The 22845-nt window shown below is 40.5% G+C and overlaps 1 protein-coding gene and 1 pseudogene across 1 annotated transcript in view; one reads left to right on the top strand and one right to left on the bottom strand.

Moving 5' to 3' along the window:
• MYO3B (myosin IIIB) overlaps positions 1–22845 on the bottom strand; it is a 410735-nt gene that overhangs the window by 39470 nt on the left and 348420 nt on the right. The window lies entirely within an intron of this gene.
• On the top strand, positions 14366–17656 carry LOC122482037 (annotated as a pseudogene).

The raw sequence follows: 22845 nt of genomic DNA, 5'->3' as shown, positions 1-22845 counted from the left end.
TCTAGTGCAGAGGAACTGAAAACTGGGCCTATGAATCTTAGGTCACAAGGTAAAGGCGACAAAACAAATGGCTACATACCACAAAGTCAAAGGGTAAACCCACAGAAGTACAGAGGTCTATTACTGGGTTATAATAGAGTCTGTATTAGAAGACTTGCTTTCCCTTTCTAGATTTCATTCCACTGCTTGGTAAATTCACTTCAACAATGGTGCCACTTTCCTAAGTGAGGAAAATAAAACCACTCCCTGAACAAACACTGTGTGATTTCTTGATATGATTCCCAACTCCAGGAGCTGTGACTCCAGTTATTTCCTTACTCAGTTACTTGTTCAGAGCCAGTTGCTGATGAGGCCACAGCTATAGGTTTCTGATTCATCACCTGGGTCTGTTCCATTGCCCACAAATGTACCCCTAATGCTGGCTAGTCATCTCACAAATGTCACAAGGGGGGTGAGCCTGAGAGCCTGCCTGTGCCCGACGTGACCCAGTGTTCACTCCTGGAAAACCATGGAAGGATATGCAAAAGTGAGGGTGGTTCTGTAAGAGCTCAAGACTAAAACGCAGGCAGGTGGTGAAAGCGAGCAGACTGTATATATGCCTCTCCTTTTTGTCCTGAGCTTTCAGAGAGGAGCTAGGTATAAGAACAGATACTCTTTGGGTCCTCCATAAAAGAAAGACATGCTCAAGTGATTTCTGAAACTCTTCTTGGCTCAGTACACAATGAATCACTAGAAGTAACACATTGTTCACCTGGGATGTATTACTCAGGCTCACAGAAACATTTGCAACCTGAGGACATGCTGGAATTTATGTCTAAGACTTATTTATCAGGTCTCCTTTCTGTACGTGTCCCTAGAGCTATCATTTTCAGCCTTGGCTGCACAATAGAGTCATCTGGGGAACTCTGAAATAATCCCAATGGTCGGCCACACCCAGAACAATTATATTAGAATCTCAGGAGGTGGGTCCCAGGCTAGTCAATAGTTTTTAAAGCTTCCCTGGTGATTCCAATGTGCAGTCAAGGTTGAAAAGTACTGTATTAAAGGAGTAACAGTCAGGAGCATGGATCTGAGGCTCAGGAGTTGAGAGGGGTGGAAATGTTCTCAGTTATGCTGACTTGTTGAAAGCATCCCAGATTTCTAGGAGAACTACCTAGTATCTACTGAAAACTTATTTCAGTTTTCCTCCTAAGGGTCAGAATCAAAGGCAGAGAGCCTAAAAATAACTCATCAGCAGCCTGTTTAGCTGATGGCAATGCTGGAAATTCTAAGTTGCCTTTTAACTTCAGCTTATTGCCTTTTCCCTTTGAAATACTATAACTATTAAGAATCAAGTTACAGATCAATAAAAGGTCTTGTTAACCATGTTAACAAGTGTGAGAGGTCCAACCAACACCCAAATGCTGAATATAACCTGGTATTTATGTACCCCTTTACCTAAAATTAAAGGGAAAAAGACTGCAAAAATAGTTGAAGAGAACTGTATTTGCTTAAAGGAATGACAAGTGATACATTTTCCACATTAATTTATATCCGCCCTTCATCTCCACAGGCTCAATTAATAAAAGTTATGCATAAATCATAGGAGAGATCATTAAATCAACCAGTTCACAGTGCTGACTAATTGGTAAATAAATACTTCATGAAAGTGGTGATGGGTGTACAGAGTCTGGGAAAAAATAAACCAGAAAGAAAGCTTTATCTCTAGCTATGGTAGAGGTGTCCACACCTCGTCCACTTCAATTTTACAATATTTTTCAAAATTGTTGGAGGGAGATACCACAAAAATAAACCCCCACAGGGGGACCACATCCTAGATGAAAAGTTTAAAATCAAGTAAAAATTTGGATTTGTTTAATTAGCCAGATGCCTGGTAGCAGGTACATATGACATGCTAAATGTGGGTGTTAGCACATTTTTGTATTGGTCCAGTTGTTTGTCATTGTGCGAATATAAGTAGGGGCAGAGGAAAAGAAAGTAAGGCACAGAGGATGATGAAAATGGCTCTTTGCTAGGCTACACTGAAAACAAAAATAGGTGCTTTGTAAATTAGCTTGCTTTTTGAGGTTTAATTTTTTTTTGAAGATTATTGCTTTAATATAAAAAATAACATCTTCAGATAGAAATTCTTTCCCCCTCACCAAGAAACCTGAGTTTGAGGTTAGGTGGTACTGTTTGCCAGTGTGTTATCTTGGGCAAGCTTATAAGCCTCTTTCTTTATCAGGAACTTATAAAGATGTTTTCTTATTTAAGGTATCATGTGAAAAACATTTGACCCAGGTGCACACATAGTGTATAATACTCATGAAATATCTGTTATTGTTGTTATTTACTACGTGTAGATAAGCCTAGTACTCATCTTGATTTTTCTAGAGAGAAATGCAACTCTTCAAAAATGGATCCTGGATTCAGGATGTCAAATAGAGACCAGTGGCTCTAAATAAAATGAAAATTCAGAGAAATGATGCCTCCAGCCTTGACCTGTCATTCCTGTTTCTCACAGAGACCCTGAATATGGCCAGTGGAATGGTGAAGTCATCACTCAGAAGTGATGCACTGTTTCCAGAGCCCCGTGGGAGAAGACTCTACCAGAAAAGAGCAGATCACTAACTGGGGGTCTCTGCCGCATGACCATAGGTGAGGTTGAGACCTCTCCTCTCAGAGCTCACTGGGGACCAGAGGTGGAATGAGACCTTGATCCCCACTCTCAAGAATCTGTCAATCTGGTAGAGGAGACAAGTGTTAGTTATGCACACAGATATGCTCAAACACTAAAATTAGAGTCCTTCCGAGTTCCAGTTCTGTCAGGGCTCTGCGGTGTGGCAGCAGTCCAGGGCAGGGTTGTGGCAGGAATGGCCTTAAGGCCCCGGCAAGGCTGGGTTCCAATTCTCTGGCCAGGGCTAGGTTAGCAGCTGTGGAGAGGGCTTGTGTGTCCTCGCCAAGCTGTGACTTTAATGCCCTCTGAAGCAAGCTGCTGCTGGAAAAGGGTCTGTCCACTTCCAGAGAGCAAGCTTAGGAAGGGATTCTGTGGGAGAGTGACCAGAGAAAGTCCCACTGTTTCTCTCCCCTGGCCCCAAGAGAGAACAATGACAACTTTTTGTTAACAAAAGGTTTAAATATTCAATGCCTGTTACAGGGTACTTATTTCACCTTTCTGGGGGACTCAGTAGTCGTAACTCCTGATGAATCTTTATTTCTTAATGCAACAGAGGAGGAGAAAGAAAGAAGGAGAGGAAGGAAACAGGGGCAAAATGAAGGAAGGGGAATTGTGAGGGAAGGCCAGAGACAAAGGGACCCTGGAGAGTCCTTGCTAGGCGCCTATACATCAGGGTTGTGCTGTTCAGAGAGGGCCTAACAGTGCTGTGCAGCTGGGTGCAGTGACCCTAGTGGTGAACAAAGGGCTGCAGAGAAGAGCGGTGAGGTCCTCTTCCCTCAAAAACAAAGTTCTCCCGAGGCCTGACTCCATCCCACACACATTTGCCCCAAAGCCTATGTTGTTCTTTTTCTTTTTCTAAGGAAGGAAGAAGCAGGTACATGCTAAACTTCATATCCTCACCCTCAACTTTTCTCAAACTGCTTCTTGGAGCGACAGCTTCTCTGACAGAAGCTCCCACCGTGTCCCTTTGCTTACTGGGAATTTTCCAGACCTACTGGTAGTGTGTCTCCAGCCATTACAAACTTGAATCTGATTACAGTCCTAGCACTTCTTCACAAAGTTATGTTGGATGAAACAGCCTTTTCCCCTGCAAGGACTTTTTTTTCTTCCTGAAAAGTGGATAAAAGGTAATTTATAAATCAACAGTATGCTTTATGACTATGTGTCTAACATTGGGGCATATCTTAGATTAATATGGTCCTTAACTTTTTGGGTTGTGTTTACTTGTTATAATGACACATACCTTTCGGCTCCTTTCCTATATATTTATAATTTATAAATTATATATATAACATATTTATAATTTATAAATTATAAATCTATTATATATACATTATATATAATTTATAAATTCTAAATACATTATATATGTTTATTATATATTTATATATAAATATATAAATTATATATTACATATATATAATTTATTGATTGATTTGTTAAGTTAATGAATGAATGAATTTATTTATTTATAGTTTTGTTAAAATTGCCACAAAAGATTCTTGCTTGAAAAGATAGTTCATTAACATATGCCACTACCATCAAAAGCACAATGTTATTATTATACATAAAGTAAATATTATACATAAAGTAAATATTTGCTTTTGTAATAAATCAGATAGAGGTTAAGTTGTTTAACTAAAATTGTGACGGTTGAGGAACATCCAAGTCTGCAGAGGGGGCCGCAGCTAATCACAGAGCCAAATGACAGTTTGGCGCAGCTTTGGGGCCCCTCCCAGTAACCAGCACCAGCACGGCTTCCACAACCACCTTAGTAGACACACAATCTCAGTAGAAGCAGCGGGCCCACAATTTAACACAGCTTCAAGGCTAGTTTTGAGTAGCTCTCCAACCACCCTGTGGTTCCTACTGCCTGCCCACGTGGGGCTTCTGGAGCTGCACTGGCTATAGCTATTTGAGAAGCAGTGTTTGGAATTTTGCATTTACCCAGGAGATGCATAGAGAGAAGGCAATCTAAGTGACCTCTGTATTTAGCCTTTAACCGAAGTCAGACGCTCAACTGACTGAGCCATCCAGGTGCCCCAGTAACGAAACTTTTAAAGGCATTCTAAGGTCAGGAACTAGACAGTAATGCTCGTTAATTCTGCTTATATCCAATACTGTACTGAAGCTTCTACATAATGTGATAAGGCAAGGAAAAAAAGGGTATAATTGGACATAGAGAGATAAATTTTGCTTATTTGTAACAATATGATACACTATATAGGAAAACTAAGATAATCTATAAACTACTGAAAGTAGTAAGAGTTTAGTAGGCTGATGTTCAAAATCAACATAGAAAAATGAATAGTGTTTCCATATCCCAATAATGGACAATTCAAAAATATAATTTAAAAAAATCCCATTTATAATAGCAACAGAAAATAGAAGTGTGGTAACCTGCCTCCAGTGCCCTCCCCACTTTCTTTGAATTCCTGTTTAATCAAGAGGATACCACAGAAATAACAGTCTGTGACTTCCAAGGTTGAGTCACATAAGATATTATAGCTTCAACCTTTCTCTCTTGGATCCCTTGTGATTGGAAGTCAGCCATCATGTCATGAAGATACTAACAGAGCAGCCTTAAAGAGAGATTCACGTGGTGAAGAACTGAAACCTCTTGCCAAGAGCCATTAAGAAACTGAGGCTTCTTTCCGGTAGCCGTTTTGGAAGCAGATCCTCCAGCCATAGTCAAGCCTTCAGATGACTGCTGTCCTCACTGATACCTTAAATCTCATGAAAGGTCCTGGGCCAGCATCATACAGCTAAGCTGCTTCTGAATTCCAGGCCCTCAGAAACTGTGAGATAATAAATGTTTGCTGTTGTAAGCCACTGGGTTTTAAGGGTAATTAGTTAGGTAGCAATAGAGAAACAATTTTAACAAAAATTCATAAATAAATTTTAAGATATGAAAAACTTTTATAGGAAAAATATTTTTAAAATATTATTGAATGATATAAAAGACAAATTGAACAAACTGAATAAATAAAATATCCTTTACTTCTAAGAACAGAAATTCTTTCCAATTTAAACTACATATTCAGGGAAAAATCCAGACCTACTTCCTATGCAACTTGATGAGCTAATATTAAATTCATATAGAAGATCAGAAGAGCAAGAATATTCAATAAAAATCTGAAGAACACCACCAGGTATGGAAGGCAGTGGGGTTAGTCTCCCAGATACCAGTATTTATTATCAAGCTGTTGTCATTAAGATAGTGTGTGTGGTACTGGCACAGGGGTACACAAATCAGTGGAGCAGAACAGAAAGCCCAGAAACAGACTTAGAACCTTGATCTGTGTGGTAGGCATAATAATGCCCACCCCACTTCCTCCCTCACCACCCCCACCCCAAAGATGTCCCCAATACAGTCCTCAGAATCTGTGAATGTGTTAGGTTACATTCTAAAAGGGATTTAAGGTTGTAGATGGGACTAAATTTGCTAATCGCTGACTTGACTTTAGAATAGAGAGATTATCCTGGTTTATCTGGGTGGGCCCAACATAAGCATAAGACTCCTTAAAAGTAGAAGTGAAAGGCAGAAGAAGAGTCATTGTCAAAGAAATGGCACTGTGAGAAGGGCTTAGTCTGGCACAGCTAGTTTGAAGATGGAGGAACGGGGCCATGAACCAAGGAATGCAGGAACCATCCAGAAGCTAGAAAAACAAGGAAACAAATATTCCCCTAGGTCCTCTACCAGGAATGCAGCCTAGCCAACACCTTGATTTTAGCCCACCAGGGTCCACTTTGGACCTCTGACCTCAAGAACTATAAGATAACAAATGTATGTTGTTTTAAGCTACTAAATTTAGTGGTAATTTGTTATGAGAGCAATAGTAAAAGAATATGATTTACCTTACAAACCAGTGAGGAAAGGAAGTACTAGTCAACAAATGCAGTGGAACCAACTGGTTATCCGTATGGAAAGAAAGAAAATTTTTAGACTCTTCTCTCATGTCATATGTGAAGATAAATCTGAGGTGGAGTGAGTAGCCAAACGTGTAAAAAACAAAGTACTCAAAATTTTAAAAGAAGTTTAATACCTTTATGAGCTTGGAGAGAGAGGATTGCTTAAGGCACAAAGAACACAAGCTGTAAAGAAAAGAAACTGATAGAACTATGTTAAAATTAAATTCATATGTTCAATAAAAGTCACTATACATAGATACAAAAAAAGCAGGAGAATATATCTGCAATGCATCTAACTCGTAAAAAATAATATCCATAGTATAGAAAGAATTCTTTTTTCTAAGAAAACTTTCAGGGGGCCTGGGTGGCTCAGTCAGTTAAGTGTCCAAGTCTTGGTTTTGGCTCAGGTCATGACCTCACGGTTCATGAGATCTAGCCCTGCGCTGGGCTCTGCACTAACAGCATGGAGCCTGCTTGGGATTCTCTCTCTCTGTCCCTTCTCTGCTCATGCGTTCTCTCTCTCTGTCTCTCTCTCTCAAAATAAAAAAAAGCTTATTTATTTATTTTGAGAGAGAGAGAGGAGGGGCAGAGAGAGAAGGGGGGGAGAGAGAGAGAGACAGAGAGAGAGAGAGACAGTGAGAGAGAGAGAGAGACAGAGACAGAGAGAGAGACAGAGAGAGAGAGAGAGAGAGAGAGAGAGAGAGATGTGGGGCTAGAACTCACAAACTGCGAGATCATGACCTGAGCCCAAGTTAGAGGCTTAATTGACTAAGCCACACACGCACCCCAATATATAAGTAAACTTAAAAAACAAAAAACTTCAATTAAAAAAATATATAAATAAATGACCCTGAGATCAAGAGTTGCATGCTCCTCTGACTGAGCCAGCCAGGTGCCTCAGAGATAATTCTTATAAATCAATGAAAGAAAAACAACCCAATAGAAATGGAAAAAGGACATGTTTTTTGGGCAGTTCATAAAAAGAAATTCCAATGCCCATAAATGCGAGAAAGTGCTTATCTTTATTATTAGTCAGAGACAAGCGATACATTGTATGTTTCTGACCAGAAAAAATTTTTTTAATCTGAAAATTCTAAGGGTTGATGAGATTATGGAGAAAAGGAAGGTCATGGTCTTCTGCTTATGAATACAAATTTGTATTTTATTTATTTTATTACTTTTTAAATGTTTATTTTTTTTAATTTTTTTTTTTCAACGTTTATTTATTTTTGGGACAGAGAGAGACAGAGCATGAACGGGGGAGGGGCAGAGACAGAGGGAGACACAGAATCGGAAACAGGCTCCAGGCTCTGAGCCATCAGCCCAGAGCCCGACGCGGGGCTCGAAGTCCCGGACCGCGAGATGGTGACCTGGCTGAAGTCGGACGCTTAACCGACTGCGCCACCCAGGCGCCCCTAAATGTTTATTTTTGAGAGAGAGAGAGAGAGAGAGAGAGAGAGAGAGAGAAACAGAGCGTGAGTGGGGGAGGTGCAGAGACAGAATCCGAAGCAGGCTCCAGGCTCTGAGCTGTCAACACAGAGCCTGATGCGGGGCTTGAACCTACAAACCATGAGATCATGACCTGAGCCAGACACTTAACCGACTGAGCCATCCAGGCACCCCATGTATTTTATTTTTGAAGAGCAATTTGGCAATATTCTAGACAGTAGAAGATGTGCATGTTGTGTGTCCCAGCAGTTTGTTTCTGGAGAAATACATAACTCAGGAAATGACTTGTGCTTGCACATAAGAAGCCATGTACATCTATCACAGCATCATTTGTAATAGGGGAACTCATGAACAACCTAAATGTTAATGAAAAAGAGAACAGATATTATGTTGTATTCACAAAATTAATGAAATGGTGCTACATATATCAACATGGATAAATACTAGAATCATTTAAGGGGAAAAATAAACTTGCAGAGTGATATATTCTGCATTTATATAAAATTTAAAATTTAAAAACATATACTATTAATGCTTTCATATATATAATAAACTTTGGTGAGGCCTGAAGCTTAAATAATTAGGGGGGGCGGTCTTCTTTATGAAAAAGAACACAGAGAGGTGCCTGGATGGCTCAGTCGGTTAAGTATCTAACTCTTGATTTTGGCTTGGGTCATGATCTGGCAGTTCATGAAATAGAGCCCCACGTTGGGCTCTGCATTGACAGCATGGAGGCTGCTTGGGATTCTCTCTCTCCCTCTCTCTCTCTCTCTCTGTCCCTCCTCTGCTCACACTTACTCTCTCCCTTGCTTGAAATAAATAAATGAACTTAAAAAAAAAAAGAATATACAATTATAAACTAGGTACAAAATTGAATATTAATTTTGAAAAAGAAAAAAAATCACAACTATAAGTTTTTTAAAGCTGACAAATACCACAAACAAAATTCAGAAAAACAATGTAATATTATTAACTGTTTGACACCTATCTATATTACCATTCTCTTTGGGGCACCTGGGTGGTTCAGTCGGTTAAGCATCTGACTACAGCTTAGGTCATGATCTCATGGTTTTTGAGTTTTAGCCCCATGTTGGGCCTTGGGCTGACAGCTCAGAGCCTGAAGCCTGCCTTGGATTCTGTGTTTCCTTCTCTGCCCCTCCTTCGCTTGTACTCTCTCTCTCTCAAAAATAAGTAAACGTAAAAAAATTTTAAAAATAATATGATTCTCTTTGACTCCAATTTTTTAAAATATATTTTTTACATTAAGTATAAAAAGATAATTCCATCTTTTCGCTAGCATAGCTGGTCAGCAAAAAGAAAGATACTTTGGAAAAGATTCTTTAAGCATCACAACTCTTTACTGTCCTTCTTGCATAGCAGAGTGACCAACTGACCTCTCTAGGCAGCCTGGACCACGGCCCTCAGCAAGAAGCAGATTGTTCTCTCAGGGTTGAATATGATGAGATCAGAGTCAGGGGCAGAACAACTCTGGCTGCTGGGAGTTTTGAGGCTATGGAGGCAGTCCTGGCAGCCCCGGGGCCATGCACCTCAGGCTTGGGTGAGACTTCTGTCCTGCTCCAGACTTCTCTCCTGTTGTGGGAGCTACTTCTTTGACAATGGCCCTGGCAACTTCTGGGCCTTAGAGGAAGCAATGGGAGCAAGTGTGCCTAAGCCCAAGATTCTTTAGTTTCAGGATAAATTGGCTTCTGTCTACTGTAGGGGAGGAAAAATTTTCCTCAACCCTTTTAGGGTCCATGGCTGGGTCTGAAAATTAAACTAAGATTACTAAGAGAAAAGCAAACAAATTTATTTAATATACATTTTATGAGACACAGAAACCTTCATTAAAAAAATAATGAAGACCTGAAGAAGTGTTTAAACTTGAGTATTTTTATGCTAGGTTTGATGAAGAGTGAAAAGTTGTGGAAAGATGTGATAGGACAAGGGTGAGCCAAATGTGGCAAACTGGGAAAAGTTACCAAGCATGTTGGGTCAGATTCCTCCCTGTGTCCCTTCTCTTTGGAAATAAAGGTGCTTCCTTCCTCTGGGTAAAACCTCTGACATGAGGCTTTTATGACCTGCTTCAGTGGAAGGTTAGAAAAGTCCTTCCTGCTTATGCCATTTCTCAAATTCCTTCAGTTTGACATATTTAATATGTCAAAGTGCCATATTTTGGGATAGTGTGCCCTGAACCCTGTCATTACACATTTACCAAAAAGTTAATAACATGTTAGGGAATAAAAATTCAGGACAGTGATTACCATAGGGATAAGAGAGAAAAATTAGGATTGGGATAGGGTAATGGAAGGTTTCAATAGTATTTGAACTTAAAAAATACTCGAATTTATGGGGCACCTTGGTGGCTCAGTCGGTTAAGTCTCTGATTTTGGCTCAGGTCACAAACTCATGGTTTTTGAGTTTGAGTCCCACATGGGGCTCTGCACCAACAGGGCGGAGCCTGCTTTGGCTCCTCTGTCTCCCTCTCTCTCTCTTTGCCCCTTCCCCACACATGCATTCTCTCACACACGCACTTTCTCCCTCTCAAAATTAAATAAACACTTAAAAAAACTTGAATGCAAATAGGGTGAGCTATTAAGACCTATTATGGGGATTTTTTTTTGTACTATTTTTCTTCTTTTCTGGGTGTCTGCAAATATTTTATTTTATACACACCACACACACACACACACACACACACACACACACACAGCACTAACCATTGGGGCTGTAACTGTCAGTGCCTCCTCTGTGCTCAAATAATTTCAAAAAGTCTTATCAAAAAAAACCCTACTGTTTACAAATCACAAATCTGTAAATTTGGTGATGCTGATTCTCCAGTTCTTTGCTGGTCATAGTTTCTCCATTTTATTATACAACCAAGAAGTGTATTTTATTGTCTTTATGAATAGTTGCTTCTTTAGTGACAAGCTCCACAAACATGCTGAGTAATTACATTCAAACCATAAACTTTTAGTTTGCCCAGGATTTATGAACTAATTAGTATATGAATTTGTGAAGAACAATAACTTATACCCCATACTATACAGACTTTCTGTAACCAAGCCATTTCTCTAAGAAAGCACTAAGCTCTTTGGAGTTACTGCTAAAGATCTGAGCCTTCAGTAAGCTGTCTGGGCTTCCTTCCTTCAGTAATGCCACCACCAGCGGGGGACAGCACAATTCCTGGGGGGTCTGTTTACTTAGACCATAACATCGACTCTTTAAAGCCAAGTTTTCCAAGTGAACACGTGAATATTTTAGCAGTTGGTTCAGAAAAACGAGTGCAAATTGTGGATAATACAGTGAATATATTAACAGCTTAGGATATTTAATACATTTTTAACCAAGTATAAATTATGTAAAATGCAAATTTTAGCAGCAATTAAGAGTGTTCACTGTATTTACCTTAGGAGGCTTTTGAAATCCTTTAACAGAAAACGTTCACGAAGTTTCCAATACCTTCTCACAGGGAACTACTTTGGATATTACTTATTTAAAACAAACGACTTCACAGCAGCTCAGGAGAGGGTGAAATTTCAAATGCAGAACAGCTGTTCTGTTTTAAAGTCCAGGCCAGCTCCTAAAATTGTGCGTTAGTAAAATCGATCTAACTAAAATTAATCTGCTTGGTCACCCCTTTTGTCCACCCATGCCTCCTCCCCCAAACAACCCATTGTAGGTCTCCAGGCATTACAGCCCTAAGAGTGCAATGTGACCTTGCGTGCGTGAGAATCCACCTTTTCCCAGGCTGACAGCTTGGCTGTGTTTGGGAGAGGACATATACCCCTCCTCCTTCGTCCTAAAGAGCCCTTGGTAATACCCCAAACAGGTATTGTTTTATATGGCTGTGTTTAGAGAGTGTTTGGGCATGATATTCAATTTATGCCAGAAGTATTAAACAGGAAAAACATACATGTACATGTGCACACATGTGCGTGTGAGCACACACACATTTTTCACATACCCTGCAGTTGTAGAACAATTTGCAGTTAGAGCAAAATCTTTCCTCTTCACATTTAATACTTGGAAATGCTTGAGGTTTGAGGAAAACATTTTCATTAAGCGTTTGATGTTGTGGAACAGCTCCAGGCAGTGGAAGACTGCTTTGGTTCACATTTCAGGAGCTCCTCAGGACTTGGGAAGAGGAGCTAATGAAATGTTTCCCTGTTTAAAGTCACTTACAAGAAAATGAATCTTCTAAAATTTAAGATATTCCATGTTAAAATGAACAGCAATATTAAACACTACCCAAAAGCCATGACGTTCTGAGGGGAGTAGAGGCCTAACATCTCCTCGGAGGAACTCACGTACTTGTGATCTTCAACCCAATATGGATAAATGGCGTTGCTGAGTCAGATTACTAGAATTTATTTGTAAGTCCAGAGACTGAAGAAACCTAGCTTTCCTGTGTGAGCTAGCGATACTAAAATGAAAATGAAAAGATTTTTAGTCTTCTGATACTAGCCAGTTAGGCCATATTTAGCTACCTATCTACCTATACATTCAACCAGCATTTACTAATTGTCTATCAGGATACAGGTGTTATTAGAGGCCCCCCCACCGCCCCTCCCCTGGGCATACAAACATGAGCCAGTCACAGACTTTGCCCTCCAGGAGATTAAAGTTTCACATAAAAATATATTTTCAAGGGAGTAATAAATCAGGGATAATCGGTCTACTCTGGATTTTTTTATTACTCTAAATAATTAAAATAGTTTTATATAGAATTTTTGCTTCTTGTCCACACAACTGTGAGTTTTCCTGGCTTGAAGGTCTAGGTACCCAAGAAAGGGATGCTTCCAGACGCAACAATGGTTCCACTGAATTAGAAGATGAGACTGCCGCTTGGCATTCTGGACTCCTTATGCCACTGAACCATCAAGCAAAGAGATGACTTCACTGAGTGGATTGATCCTGATTATCAGGGAATTGGGGCTACATAATGAGGGCAAAGAGGACTCTGTCTGGAACCCAGGATATTCTTGGGGAACCTCCCACTACTTCCAGGTCCAACAGTAGACACTAATGGAAAACAACAAGTAGAAATATGAAGAATCAGGGAAGATTCAGATCTTTCAGGAATGAAGTTTGGGTTACCCGACGGGTAAAGAATCTCAACACATTGAGATCTTGACTGAGAGATCACAGAGTAAGAAATAAGGAAATTATAAGCATCAACTGTATCTTAAAAATTTTTTTTAATGTTTTTATTTATTTTTGAGGGAGAGAGAGAGAAACAGAGAAAGCACAAGTGAGGGAGGGCCAGAGAGAGAGGGAGACACAGAATCCGAAGCAGGCTCCAGGCTCTGAGCTGTCAGCACAAAGCCCGACGTGGGGCTCAAACTCACAAACCGTGAGATCATGACCTGAGCTGAAGTTGGATGCTCAACTGACCGAGCCACCCAGGTGCCCCCCCCCCCCGCTTTTTTTTTTAAATTTTTTAAACCATCAACTATATCTTTATGACCATTTCATTTACTGTAACAAGGACTACAGCAGCTATACATATTTTCTTCTTGCATGTTTTGGTTTCTGTCAGCATCACCACAGCAACTGATCTTTACCCTGGCAGTGACGGCTGACTCCAATAGTTGCAGTTAGCTCCATTTTGCAGTGTCCCACGCTACCAGAAATCGCCTCACTGTATTCCCTCAGATACCAGCACCACTTGGATAGTGACCCTTCTCAGAAGTCTGTGTTTTAGCTCCATAAGCCCCCTCCTCCAAGCCTAAGTTCTAACAATCACAACATCTTCTCTTTGCTCCTCAAGCTTTAGGAGTGGTAGCTGCTTCCTAAAATTTTTATGTTGGGGGTATTGCAGTATCTCCCTTTTGCCTTTTCCATTCTCTAACGTTTGGGTTTTTGTCTTTGAAAGACAGAGAGAGCAAGAGAGAGTGGGAGAGAGAGTGTGCATGGGCACATGAGTTGGGGAGAGGTAAAGAGAGGGGATAGAGCGAGAGAGAGTGAGAGACAGAGTGTGCATGGCAGCATGAGCTGGGGAGAGGTAGAGAGAGAGAGAGGAGAGAGAATCCCAAGCAGGCTCCATGCTCAGCACAGAGCCTGACATGAGGCCCGATCTTACAACAGTGAGGTCATGACCTGAGCTGAAATTAAGAGTTGGATGCTCAACCGATTGAGCCACTGCAGAACCCCTTCAGTTCTCTAATGTTGATTAACAACTAGAGTTGTTAAATTCTTTCTGTTAAACTAATTGATGTGATTCCTGTCTAATGACTGGATCATGACTGATACAATGAATACTGTTGCCTCCCCCAAGTCCATTCCATCCCTTCCACAACAAATAGCAGTCATTATTTGGGAGAAACTAACCCTATCCCAGATTCAGGGATGGGTCCTAATTGGCGTAAGTCACAGTAACCCCACTCCCTTCCTTACTGTAAGTGGCGCATACAACCAAGGCACCAGCCAATTAGTCTATATCATTTCTCTGGCCATAGGGATTGGTTAGGGGTATTCCAAATTCTGCAACGTGGAGGCTCTGTCTCCACAGAAATAGAGTTTTATTTAGATGTAAAGTCAACAACTGCTGCTAGCCTTTTTGCCATCTTAAGAGGAACCAAACAGAGGGTGAAGCTAACCCATGCAGGATGGCAGAGTTAAGGGGACTGCAAACAACAGAGCCTGAAGTCCTGATGAAGTCATACCTCATGTACTCAGGACATTTCCATTAAAGGAGCCAGTAAATCTTCTTTATCATTTCAGCTAGTTTGAGTTAGATGTGCAATTACTTGCCAGCAAAAGCCTTCCAATGAAGTCATCTTGTAATTAAACATACGTGTGATTACAAAGGACCATGCAGGCTTATAAGATGCAGTTTTATATATGTGCATTAGCCACTCATGGGGTATATACCCATATGAAGTGAATACGGTAAAATATTAGAGAGGGGTTAAGTCCGTCATCTTTGAGTTCTTAAGGTCAAATTATCCTTTATAACCAGTCTCGCCTCTACACCTTGAAAATACCATAAACCTTTATCTGAATAGGAAAAGTTTTTCTAAGTTTATTCTTTTGGTTATAAGGACATAGGAAGCTGTTTATTTTTTCATTTTTTTGGTTGGTATTTCTAATATCCTGGGGATATGAATTCAGAGCCATTAGACCACATGCAAGTTCAAATTACTCACAAGGTAGAAGTAACTTAACTTCATCAGCTTTGCCTTCAGCTCTTTATGCTAGCATACTGATAGACCAGTAGGAGGAAAAGACCTGTGGACAGTCTGTTTTATTTTTAGAAACCTTAGGTCTTGAGAGCTTGTTTGGAGGTTCTAGCAGGGGAGCACAGCTACTCGTATACCCTTGACCGAAGAACGGTCCTCCTCTATCGGGGAAGGTCGTCCTCTTCGACCGAGCGCGCAGCTTCGGGAGGGACGCACATGGAGCGGTGAGGGAGGAAGGGGACACCCGCCTAGCCAGCCAGATCAGCCGAATCAACCCTGGCGATCAATGGGGTGACAGATGTCGCAGCCAGATCGCCCTCACATCCATAAACCTTAGGTCTTGAAACTCTCTCCGGGCCTCCCTCTGCCCTCCTTCATCGGTTAAACATTGTGAAAGCCTCAGCCTCTTGCCTTTTGACTTTTAGTGATAAGCACAGACACAGATAATAAAAAGGGCCTTTCACATTTGCATAGTGTTTGAGTTTTCAAAATACTTCATATAGATAATTTAATTTGGATGCCCAGCTCTCTGGGAAGTGGACAGGGGAGTTACAGCCATTTTGTTGACACCAAGGGCCAGGGCTTGTGACCAACTTTTCCTTCTGTCCCCAGCCCAGCAAAGTGACCTTGATGTAATTCTAGGTGATCAGGAAATGTTGGCTAGTGAATGAAAATGAAAGACAAGAGAGTTTCAGCAGAATTTTTTTTTCCTTAAAACATTCCCAGGATTGTAGAGCTAAGAGGTAGAACTGGGGCCAGAACCCAGGACCTCTGGCTCTAGTTCTCTGCCCTTTTTCTAGGTGTGGCTGTGGTCAGAGCATAGGCCAACCAGGGAAGGAGAGTCTAAAGAGCTGAAAGGTACATGGGGAAACAGAGAAGTTCCCTGGAGGGAGGGCTTCTCAGACACACGTTCTCACAGAGGAGGGCTGGCAGTTAACCACCTAGCCAAGACTTCATAAATTGACTCTTTTTCTGACAAAGCTGACTATACAAACATTTCTTTTTTTTTTTTTTTTTTTTAAATTTTTTTTTTTTCAACGTTTATTTATTTTTGGGACAGAGAGAGACAGAGCATGAACGGGGGAGGGGCAGAGAGAGAGGGAGACACAGAATCGGAAACAGGCTCCAGGCTCTGAGCCGTCAGCCCAGAGCCCGACGCGGGGCTCGAACTCCCGGACCGCGAGATCGTGACCTGGCTGAAGTCGGACGCTTAACCGACTGCGCCACCCAGGCGCCCCCAAACATTTCTTTTTCTAGCTACCTTGTTCCACATGTGGGGTGCTCTTATAAAGGATTATTAGGATACCAGGCCTCTGCTGTTTTAACATATTAGTCTACAGAATTGGCTGTGGGCATTTAATTTTTTTTTAATGTTTATTTATTTTTGACAGAGAGAGAGAGAAAAAACATGAGTGGGGGAAGGGCAGAGAGAGAGGGAGACAGAACCTGAAGCAGGCTCCAGGCTGTCAGCACAGCTCACGAACTGTAAGATCACAACCTGAGCTGAAGTTGGACGCTTAACTGACTGAGCCACCCAAGCACCCCAGCTGTGGGTATTTTTAAAAAAGGAAACACAAAGGAAAGGGAAGACACAAAATAAAAGTGATTTGGAGATTTAAAAAAAAACAAAAAAACAAAAAACCAAAATAACACAAATCTTGCCTACAACTAATCCTGCCATGGGAGGAAGTCAAAAGAGCACTGTACAGGGAGTCTGGAAGCCTGGAGCCATCTAGGACTCTCATACTGATTGCCTTGTATCTTGAGCAAGCTGATAAATTTTTAGAGTCTTCAATTCCTTTTGTAAATTAAAGGGTTGAACTATTCATAGTTCTCTAAAGATCTTTCTAGTCATGAGATTCTAGGAGGCAATAGGCATGGGAGAAAGGGGTTTTCTTTCAAACCTTGCCCCTGACACTTGCCAGGTGTTAAACCTGGACAAATTATTTCTTTTAAAAAATAATGTGGCTCTTTCGTCTGCGCTGCTGACATGCCATCAGATTTAGGAAGATCCAGAAACTTTGGGACCACCTGAGCCACAGCTACGTCAGCAAGCACCGGAAGCACCCAGGAGGCCGAGATAATGCTGGCGGCATCACCACAGGATAAACTCTGACAGATATCACCCAGGAAAAGTGGGCAGGAGGCATCACCACTTAAACAAGAACTAGGACTTCTGCCCAACTGCCAACCTGATAATCTGTGGATGGACCTACGTCAGTGAGCAGACACAGGCAAATGCTGCCCAAAACAAGACTGGAGCTGCTCCTGTCACTGACGTGGTGCAATTGGGCTACTGCAAAGTTCTGGGGAAGGGAAAGCTCCCCAAACAACCTGTCATCATAAAGGCCAAATTCGGTGGACAAGCTAGGAAGAAGATTAAGGGTGTGTTCGAGGGCCTGTGTCCTGGTAGCTTGAAGCCACGTGGAGGGTGGTTCATTAAATGCTAACAAGCGCTTAAAAGAAAAACAATGTGCATTCTTCAATTATTAAAGTATAATGTATATACTATAGAAAATGTAGAACACGTAGGTAAGAATATTAAGGTAGAAAATAAGGACCTCCCATAATTTTGTTACCCAGAGATAAATGACTATTTTAAGCTATTTCTTTCTACAATGTAAGCTACAATAACCCTTGGGCCAAGCCTGTGGTTTTTGTAAGGCTGATGAGCTAAGAATGGTTTCACATTTTTAAAAGGTTGAAAAAAATCAAAAGATAACAATATTTTATGGCATTATGAAAATTATGTGAAATTAAAATTTCAGTGTCTCTAAATAAAGTTTTATTGGAACACAGCCATGATTATTTGTCTATGCATTGTCTGTGGCTTTTGTCTTACAATAGCAGAGCTGAGCAAGAGACCCTATGACCCACAAAGGCTAAAATATTTACTATCTGGTTCTTTACAGAAAGTATGTAGGTGTATGTAAATAAACATGAAAAATTATGTATCATATATTCTATTTTTTTCTTTGAACATTTAAATATAAACACTTGCTGGTAACTGTAAATATTCTTTGTAAATATAGTTTTAACAGCTCCCTAACATTACATCATGTAAGATGTACTATAATTTAAACACTCTTCTTTTGTCGGACATTTGGTTTATTTATTTTTTTTTTTTTATTTTTTTTTTCAACGTTTTTTTATTTATTTTTGGGACAGAGAGAGACAGAGCATGAACGGGGGAGGGGCAGAGAGAGAGGGAGACACAGAATCGGAAACAGGCTCCAGGCTCCGAGCAATCAGCCCAGAGCCCGACGCGGGGCTCGAACTCACCGACCGCGAGATCGTGACCTGGCTGAAGTCGGACGCTCAACCGACTGCGCCACCCAGGCGCCCCTGGTTTATTAAAATTTTTCACTTACAATTGCCACAAACATCCTTAGGCACAAATATTTGACCATATTTCTGATTATTTCCTAAAATTAGCTTCCTAGAAGTGAGATGACTAGCATAAAGTATATGAACAGTTATAGATCCTCTAAAAATGTGCCAATATACACACCCATTACTCACAGCAAATACAAGTACTTATTTCCCTGTACTTTTCTGAGTAATCATCTTTAGAGCAGAGAGGGGGAGAGAGGATGGCAGAGGAAGTGGGGGGAGAGCAAGGGAGGGAGATTAAGACTGGACTGAGATCCAGACTGACGTCAAGTCCAGGGTTATTTGCCTCTATGAGCTTATTTCTACTTCAGTGAAGTGGGGGTAAGAGTTCTAGGACTAAAAGTTGGGTTTTGCAGAGGAAAAAAAGATATGAAAGCACTTTGTGAATTGTTAAAGCACTACCACCATCTCATAATTATTATCATGATCCTATGAAAGCTGTATATATGAGCCAGCCAGTCGTTCACCCTGAGGGGAAAAGACCAACTCACCATAACTATCCTTTTTACAAAACAATCAGGTCTTAACTTTACAAAGAGTATCTCATCCCTGTGTTACATTCTTAAAATTAGATCCATGTGTTTCTTTTAATTAGTATTTGATACAGTATTAATATTCTTATTTATCTTCTGCATGCCATATGGATTAAATTCTCATTACCTTTGATCTTAATACTTTTAAAATATGTAAATCAGCAGACACCCTCTTTAAAGCAGTGTTTGCATCCCTGTCTATTATTGCCTTGGGCAAAAGGAAAATATCTGCATTGCAAAAAATCCCCAAATTGTGTTGAAATCCTGAAAACCATATATTACACTGGTCAATCTCAACAAATTAAATAATGGCCAACTGAAAATGAAGCCAATTAGAATTTAATATTGCTTAAACCTGACGAAGGTTAATGAGAGCCCACCATGCATGCATACCATCAAGATGGTCACATTTCAGAACAAAACTAGTTAGGGCTTTACAATTTACTTCAGCAAATAGTACACAATAAGGTTTTTCTGATTAACAAATACATGCATGCTATATTAAGTGCTGCAGTGTTCTGAAACAGCATAGGGTGAAAGTCTTTTTGTTTTAAGATGTAGCAAGTCATTTCAACTTTCTGGGTCCTTAGTTTCTTCTACTACACAATGGGGTGATTGGCTGGTGAATTCTAAGGCTCATTCCAGCTCTAAGCACTTAATAAGAAACAATTACAAGGCAGTTATTGAACACATTTTAAAGGAACTCTAAACTTAACTGGGACTGTAGTTACTAATTAACTGAAGAAAAACTGGAGAGGGGAAAAGAACAACTATCATTGATTGATGGAAATTAATCTTAAATAGGACCATCTGCATATCTGTTTATGAGCACACCTAGTCAATTAGACTTGTTTTCCCTTTTCTTAAAAAAGCTATATTGTGAAACACATATTGGTATTATCTTCTCACCTCTTAATTTGAAATGCTTTTCTAGCTTATGCTGGGATAGTCATTCCCTCCCTTGGAGCTTATTCAATTAATAACACAAAATATTTTTAGGAGAATTTTGTGTCAATCATAGGTCTATAACCTGCATGCCACTAAATGCCAGAAACTATACCTGCTTATTTACAAGGTTAATTGCCTTGTCATCTGTTCATTTTACTTCAAAAAATAAATAAATAAACAGGTTTCCAGACTTAAAACAGAATTGATAGACCTCTTGGACTATAGGAAGGCTTATGTTCTTAAGCCCACATGCAGCTTTTTCTGGAAGAACACAATCATGTGTTCATTTTGAATTAATTAGCTCGGTTACCATTCTATAGTTTCTGTACTTTGACTGACAAGCCTCCTGCATCCCACTAGTTATTAAATAGTGCAGTTTCTCAATTCAGGTAAACTTTGCTGGTACAACATAGTCTACGTACATATAGTATCGCCTAAAAGCAGTCCAATCTCCACGATAAGAGATACCTTCTATAGAGAGTGGTTCTGCTTTAGAGAGTTTACAATCTAACTTAGAAAATCTAAACCTTTTACTTGAGCCCCATTCTTGACTAGTAAAACACATAGAGACCAACTGTGCAAGGCACTGCTAGAAGATCAAATATGAAAGATCGGAATCTATAGGGCAAATTACCAAGAAATAAAAAGGGTCAGGAATATCTGGAGGAAAACTAGCTATGACACGAATGATTTCTCATAATATACTGGCCTAGAAAAATGAGAACCAGGCATAGATTCACAACACATATTATATTGTCTGTTTCCCCAATTATGCCATAAACATTTACAGATATTTATACTTATATATCACCCAGTGGGATAGTCTGTCATGTTGTACCAGGGGTGCATCCCATGTAAGCAGGTGCTAACCTTGGCCATGAGGGTGGGGCCTGTGCTGTTCATGGGTAGAGGAAATGCCAACCTTTGATGGCTGCTTCCACCTCTCCACCACCTGACCACCAATGTTTCAATTCCAAACCAAAAGACTGACCCTTGTTTTCACACTTACTCCTCTAGCATTATTTTCTCATAATCTTTAGCTGCCACTGAGAATCACTGCCTTAGAAAATTGCTGAAAAGGCACCATTTTTCTATAATGTGCTCAGGGACAGCGCAAGCCAAAAACAAAGGTGTTTCATGCCAGATTCCACCCTCTCCTAGCCCCATCGTATATCATTCACCAGGCCTTGCACCCTCCACTTTTGTCCTCCCTGTGGGAGTCATTCCACCTATCTCACTGCTTTAATTCAGGCCTTATCAACTCTTGCCTGGACCACAGCGACTGCCTCTCTCCTAGTGTCATCTCCAGTTTTGCCCCATCCTATCTATTTTCCACATGGAAGCCGGAGACAATTTTCTAAATGAACGGGTCATCCTCTGCTTAATGTCTTCAATGGTTCCCCATACCTCTCAGAACAAAGACGGCAATCTTCAGTTCAGCACACATATCCTTTCCTGCTCTGACACCTAACTTACCTCTCCAGCTCATCTCCAACAGTTCCTCAGAGCCCAGCTTCTGGTACAAAGCAACAACTCCATGTGCTAGCCCTGTAAGAACCAGCTCAGACTCATCTTCTTCCGGCCCCTTCCCTAACTCCCAAGTCCAAGTTAAAGGCCCTAACACTGGGCTCCCATTTCATTCTGTGTTTAACAATATAATAACAATTATTCCACCTGAGAGCAGGTACAGAATCATATTTATCTTTCTGCATCTGTGGCCTAGATCACAGCAGATGACAAATGAATGTATATTCAAGAAATGAACAAATATTTTAGCTGTTCTTGCTCAAAAACATCCACCAATGTCTTCAATTCTTTCAGAAATTACACATTGCTAGGTGAAAGCCAGCTGGCTAGTCTGCTAAATTAAATCTATCAAAGTGTTATCTATCTTGAGAAACATGAGGTTATGTTAACAGCAGGCTTTTAGGAGGCAATTCTAAATCAGCAAGGCAGCTGTTACTGGGGAATCTTTCAGGATGATAGGATAGACATTTTTTTTCACAAAGATTATGTCCCAACTATGTTCCTAGCACCACATTAGGAAGCAATGATAGCAATAGGCTTAAGGATAAGGCTGTGGGAACTTCAAATTCCTGCCTATCATTTATAGATGGGTTGTCTGGGTGCTGCTGATTTGCAGAATAAATGTTTATACTGATATCTGTGTAACGATGGAGGACTGCCTGAAGATCTGTAAAGCCACTAAGAAAAATTGCAAATAAAGAATCCAAAAACTAGGCCAGAGTAATGTACAAGGGGTTGTGCCTTTAAGGACAAATGATCAGAATGGTCAGCTGCTAAATAAAATTGGCACTGCCAGCCATCCAGAGATTAAGGAAAACCGCCCCAAAGCACTGTCTGCTAGACTGAGTCCGTGTACCCACCTTCTCCCCAAAACTTGGTATGTTCAAGTCCTAACCCCCAACGTGATAATATTTGGTGGTGGACCTTTGGGAAATGATTAGGAATGAGATTAGTGCCTTCGGAAAAGAGACGCAGGCAAGTTCCTTCATCATTTCTGCCATGCGAGGACATAGCAAAAGGGCCCCTGTCTATGCACCAGGAAGTAGGCCCTCACCAGACACTGAATCTGAGGGCACCTTGATCGTGGACTGAGGTGAGAAATGAATGTTGGTTGTTTAAGCCACCCAGTCTGTGGTATTTTTGTCACAGCAACCCAAATGGACTAAGACATTTCTTATGACATTTTACGTCACTAAGTAGAATAAAATCTGTTTGCCATGGAAGACAACAGAGCATAGTGGTCCAG

The sequence above is a fragment of the Prionailurus bengalensis genome, chromosome C1 (assembly GCF_016509475.1).
Source record: "Prionailurus bengalensis isolate Pbe53 chromosome C1, Fcat_Pben_1.1_paternal_pri, whole genome shotgun sequence".
In the NCBI taxonomy this organism is placed as follows: domain Eukaryota; kingdom Metazoa; phylum Chordata; class Mammalia; order Carnivora; family Felidae; genus Prionailurus; species Prionailurus bengalensis.
Note: the sequence above shows the minus strand (reverse complement) of the source record. Positions and strands in the feature narration are given on the sequence as shown.